Source organism: Rosa rugosa, chromosome 6 (assembly GCF_958449725.1).
Source record: "Rosa rugosa chromosome 6, drRosRugo1.1, whole genome shotgun sequence".
Lineage (NCBI taxonomy): Eukaryota > Viridiplantae > Streptophyta > Magnoliopsida > Rosales > Rosaceae > Rosa > Rosa rugosa.
Genome location: NC_084825.1, coordinates 4,749,868 through 4,756,316, shown reverse-complemented (window position 1 = coordinate 4,756,316; position 6,449 = coordinate 4,749,868).

Genomic DNA, 6,449 nt, shown 5'->3' with positions numbered 1-6,449 from the left:
CTTTCTAGGGTTCTAGAAAGCAAGTTCTGATCTACCATGGATATGGATATACTTAGTTGGAATTGCCGAGGGATATACAATGACACGACAAAGAGGGCGCTGAAGGATTTAATTTCCCAGAATCATCCTCAAATCATTTTTCTTTGTGAGATGAAGATTAGCACTCTTGCTGATTTCCGTGAATTGCACCGGGCTGTTGGATTTCCATATTCAAAAGAGGTGTTAAGTGATGGATTAGCAAGAGGTTTAGCAATGTTCTAGAATGATGATGTACAAGCGAAGGTTTTGACTTTCTCTATGCATCACATCGATTTGGAGATTATAGGAGGCCCTGGAGATCCACGTTGGAGGCTAACGGGATTCTATGGGTATGCTAGGACGATAGAAAGGGATCGGTCATGGCAACTCTTACGAAATTTACGTGATCTCGATTCTCTACCTTGGGCTGTTATTGGGGATTTCAACGAAATCCTAAATAATGGAGAAAAGATTGATGGCCTGCTTCTATCGGAATGACATATACGAGGTTTTCGCGAAGCTCTTGGATATGGTGACCTTCTTGATTTAGGGTTTCAGGGTGCTATGTCTACATGGTGGAATTCTGACACACAACTCCGATTAGATCATGCAGTTTGTACGCCTTGTTGGTGGGATATTTACAGGCATGCACGAGTGCGTCATCTAGCTCCCAGTGATTCTGACCATGTACCGATACTCTTACAGGCCAGCTCTGTTCCTTTGGCCAAAAGACCTAGAGTGCACCGGTTCAAATTCGAAGCTTACTGGCTGCAACATAGAGATTGTGATGAGGTTGTGAAGCAAGCATGGGCGACCGACGTTACTGGAAGTCCTATGTTTTGTGCAGCCAAGAAAATTGAATTCACAAGGATAAAGCTTGATGATTGGCAGAAGAGAATCTTCAGGACTAGGCAACAACAGATGTTGGGGGTGCATGCCTGTCTTGAAGAGTTACTTGATGTTCCTATGTCGGTGCATGTGCATAATGAAAAGAAAGAGTTGATGAGCAAGTTGCAGAGCCTTCTTACACAAGAAGAATCCTTTTGGAAACAACGGTCAAAACTGACATGGTTGAAGGAGGGGGATAGGAATACAAGTTTTTTTTCATCGAAAAGCTGCAAATAGAAAAAGGAAAAACTTCATTCATGGTCTCTATGACGAAAATGGGAATTGGTGTGATGATGACGCAGGTTTGGAGAACGTTATTTCTACTTCCTTTAGGAAGATGTTTACAGCTTCCAATATTGATTTTGAGGCAGTGAACAACACTCTAGCAGCTATACAACCATGTGTGACACAGGCAATGAAGGTACAATTGTGTGCTGATTATGCACAGAAGGAGGTGAAGACTGCCTTGTTTCAAATGTATCCCACCAAATCTCCTAGACCGGATGGCATGCCTCCGCTCTTTTTTCCGCATTATTGGGACACTATTGGTGCAGACATTACTGAAGCAGTTTAGTGTTTTCTCCATTTAGGTCAACTTCTTCGTCAAATTAACTTTACTCATATCTGCTTAATTCCCAAGGTAGATAATCCGGAAAATATGTCGGATATGAGGCCTATTGCGTTATGCAATGTTATTTACAAGATTTGTTCGAAGGTAATAGCCAATAGATTAAAGCTGATTTTACCAGAGGTGATTTCTCCATATCAGAGTGCCTTTGTTCCGGGCAGATTGATTACTGACAATATCCTTGTGGCCAATGAGACTGCTCATTTTGTTCATAACAGGAGGGAGGGTAATGAAGGTTTTATGGCTTTGAAGTTGGATCTAAGCAAGGCTTATGATAGCATGGAATGGAGCTTTTTGAGAAAGGTTCTAGACTGGTTTGGTTTTGCACATTCATGGATTGATTTGGTGATGCAATGTATTAATACTGTCCGGTATTCATTTTTAGTCCGTGGAAAGCCTCGAGGGCTGGTGATTCCTAACAGAGGATTGAGACAAGGGGATCGTTTGTCTCCATATTTATTCTTAATTGGAGCAGAAGGATTTTCTGCCTTGTTGCGTCAGAAACAAGAGTTAGGATTGTTGCAAGGTATTAAAGTTTGTGATGGAGCCCCTTCTGTAAATCATCTTTTATTTGCCGATGATAGTATGTTATATGCTCATGCTTCTTTGGAAGATTGTTACCAGATTCAGGAAGTGCTTGAAACTTACGGGAGAGCCTCAGGACAATTGGTTAACTTTAACAAAAGTTCAGTAGTTTTCAGTAAAAATGTGGGCTCTGATATGCAGGAAGAAATATCTAGTCTGTTGGGAGTAGAAGTATTTGGGATTACCTACTTATGTAGGGAGAAAGAAAACTGCAACCTTTCAGTACATTAAAGAAAATTTGGCTAAGAAGCTATCTAATTGGCAAGGGAAGTTGCTTAGTGGTGCCGGAAAGGACATTTTGATCAGGGTAGTAGCTCAAGCGTTACCTACCTATGCTATGTGTGTTTTCCAATTGACAAAGAATTTCTGTGAAGATTTAGAACAACTATGTGTTCGGTTTTGGTGGGGGTCTACAATGGATAAAAGAAAGATTCATTGGAAAACATGGAATGCTTTGTGTAATCCGAAGGAAGAAGGGGGACTAGGGTTTCGCAGTTGGGCTAACTTTAATTCGGTGATGCTTGCTAAACAAGCTTGGAGGGTACTTTCTAACCCTACTTCTCTTGTTGCTCGAATTTTCAAGGCAAAATATTACCCCACAAGCTCATTTTGGTTGGCAGACAATCATTCTTCTCCTTCATATTCTTGGAGGAGTATTTTCTCTACAAGAGATCTATTGAAGCAAAGCACATACTGGCAGATTGGTTATGGGGCAGAGGTTAATATTTGGAATGATAATTGGCTGCCAAGCTTGCCTAGTGGTAGGCCTCAGGGGAATGTCGCAAGCTCTACTAAAGTGTCTCATGTTTCTGATTTGCGTACTACTAATGGTGACTGGAATTATGATATGATTGTTAGATTGTTTCTTCGGAAGAAGTGGAGGCCATTTTAAGTGTGCCTCTAAGTTTGAGAAGGGTTGATGATAGATTGGTCTGGAAATTGGAAAGGGATGGGAAATATTCAGTTAAAACAGCTTATAGGTTTTCCTTCTCTCATTCGACTTCTTGTGTACCCTTTGAGCTATCAGTAAACACTGATTTTTGGAAGAAATTGTGGAAAGTGAAGATTCCTAATTCGGCAAAGATTCACATGTGGAAAGTGTGCCATAACATTCTTCCATCCATGGAGAGACTCATCTCTAAAAGGGTGGTTTTGGAGTCACAGGTATGTGTTTTGTGTGATAGTGCAATTGAGACTACACTACATATTACTCGTGATTGCTCTTTTACAAGGCAAATTCTTCAAAGTAGAGGTGTGTTGGCTCAAGTATGCCTAAGTTCTTATGCAGTCTCTTGTGATTTGGTGCATTGGTTAAGTTTATGTGTTCTTGACCTTTCATTACTGAATTTGGGTGAATTTATCTAACTTTTGTGGGGAATTTGGAAGGAGAGAAATAGTAGAGTTTGGGACAATAAAAGGTGCCATGCTGTTGACGTGCTTCTTAAGTCTACTGCAAGATTGCATGAGTTTCAGTTTCATAATACCAGACCGATTACTCAAGGGAGTGGTCGGTCTAGAATGGCTCGATGGGAAGCTCCCTCATCTGGCTTGTTGAAAATAAATGTGGATGGTTCATTTCACCATGTCTCACGGGTGGGAAGTGCTGGGTTTGTGGTGCGTGATGAATATTAGGGTTGGGCATGGGCCAAGTCCAACTAAAATTTTATTGGGCCCGGGCCCGGCCCGTTTTTTTACTGTTCGGGCCCAAAGCCTGTTTTGACACCAACAGGGACCGGCCTGTTTCATTTCAGGTCGGGCTTCAGGGCCCAAATACCTGTTTCACAAGAACACCACTTTACTTCGATCGGATTTCACAATTACAAGCACATTTCCAGTTAATGTTTCCAGCGCAAGCACTAGTACATTACACAAGCCATGTTATTGTAGTCACCAGAAAACCACAAGCACATTTGCAAAATCGAAATTTTAAAGCATAGGATTCAACAATGGTTCAAATCCAGAATCAGTGAGCTTCAGATCTTAGCAATGGTTGACAAAATCGATGGATGGTGAAGTTAGTTACCGCGAGAAAGAGAGATACGGTTTGCGTTAGAGGCTCGCCGTGAAAAAAATAAATAAATCGATGGATGATGAACAGATGATGTTAGTCCCAGCGAGAGCAGATGAAGTTAGTCTTGGCAATCAAAGAGAGTAGTCTTGGCGAGCCGGGGAGAGAGAGCAGCGCAGTCTCGGCTACCGGAAGTCAGATAAGGCGGAGGTGGCTCAATTAGGACTGCAGCGGCTGAAGAAGAAGAAGAAGAAGAAGAAGTTAGTCTGGGCAATCGGAGAGAGACAGCAATCTCGGCTAGCCGGAGAGAGAGAGCAGCGCAGTCTTGGCGGCCGGAACTCTGATAAGGTGGAGGTGGCTCAATTAGGGTTGCAGCGGCTGAAGACTGAAGAAGAAGAGGTGCAAGCCAAGGGCCCAAGGACAATATCGGGGACCCTTTGGAGTTGAAGAGTGAATAACTGAATACCCTAATTGAATAATCCAGTGAGTTCGACCCTATGATAAGGGTTTTGAGCCTTATCATATGGCCAATGATATATAAACACGTGTCTATTTCAGGTAAAACGGGCCTGACGGGCCTTCTCAACTTTGAAAGTCAAGGCCTGGCCCGAACCGTTTGTTTACAAGTCATGGCCCGGCCCGAACCGTTTTGAAGAAGAAGAAAAAATAGGGCCCGGCCCGTACGGGACGGGCTTTGACAGGCCAGTCCGGGTTTGCGGGTTTTCGGGCTTAAATGCCCAGTCCTAATGAATATGGCAGTATGGTTGCTGGTGGAGGGCGGCCTTTGGTTGGTTTAATTTCGCCAGAACATGCAGAGGTTTTGGCATGCAAGATGGTAGGCCTCGTCAACGGGCCGGGCCCGGCCCGGCCCGGCCCATTCATAGCGGGCTTGGGCCGGGCCTTACTATATTTTTAAATAATGGCGGGCCGGGCCGGGCCGGGCTTTATTGTAAATCGAAGGATCCAAGCCCGTCCATATAATGCGGGCCTTGTGGGCTTTTTCGGGCCGGGCCGGGCTTGGCCTTGCGGGCTTTTTCTGGCCGGGCCTTGCGAGCTTTATTTATAAATAAATATTTAAAGACACCAATATTTTTTTTTTTTTTTAATCAAGCTTTGAAAATTCATTGGATAATAATCAAATACAACCAAAGAGTGTCTATATTGTACCAAAAAAAAAATCTATATTTATATATAGACACTAATTTTAGAATAAATAGACACTAATTTATTTATAAATAAATTTTGGGAAAATTTCACAAACAGTACACCAAGTAAAGGCCACTAATAATTCTTATACATAAAGTTCCAAACCAAGCATTTCGGTACACGAAATCTGAAACTCGACCCACTATCAGTACACGACGTCAATGACGCCATTAATTTGACACCAAAATGTCCATTATGCCCTCAGTTCTTTTTTTTTTTTAATAATTTTTTTTTTCTGTTCTTTTTTTTTTCCTTCGTTTTTATCTCTTTCTTCTTCCTTCTTCCGGCTCCACGAAACCCACCTCTGTTTTCATGTGAGAAGAAGCCCGAGCTCACCCACTTCAGCATCCACTCTCTCCTCCTCCTCCAACGGCGGCGGCGGCAACACCACCACGCCCAAAAACAAGATCAAATCTTGTCCTGCAATATCTACTTCTCCCCATATACTTCCTCAGCAATATAAAATTATAAATACCAAACTCTCCAAGCACCAGAAACCAAACTAAACGCACACACCTACTCATCACTAGCTCGCCTACTTATAACCTATTCCCCATTAATTTTCTCACAACTTACAACCACATGCAGTAGCCATTAACCAATCCATAATTCCCATTTCCCACATACACAAATGACTAAGTCTATTAGCCACACCTCCCTCTACAAACATGCCCAGCAACACCAGAATCTTGGAAGCTCTGAATGTCCGGGTAACTGGGTAGGGCGAGCAGTACCTGGTCCTGGCCCATGGCTTCGGCACTGACCAGTCCGCCTGGGGGCGCATTCTTCCTTTCTTCAAACCTTACTATCGCATTGTTCTATACGACCTCGTTTGCGCCGGAAGCGTCAACCCCGATTACTTCGATTTCAACCGCAACACCAACCTGGACGCCTTCGTCGACGACTTGCTCAACATTCTCGACGCTGTGGGAGTCAAAAAGTGCGCCTACGTCGGCACTGACCAGTCCGCGCAAAACCCAGCTCCCCAAAAACAAGATCAAATCCTGTCCCTCCGTCGCCGCAATTGTCACCGAACCACCCTCCAATCACCGACCCACCCTCGGGGATTTGAGGTGAGTTTCTGGGTTTTGAATCGAGAGATGAGTTTGATTGTTT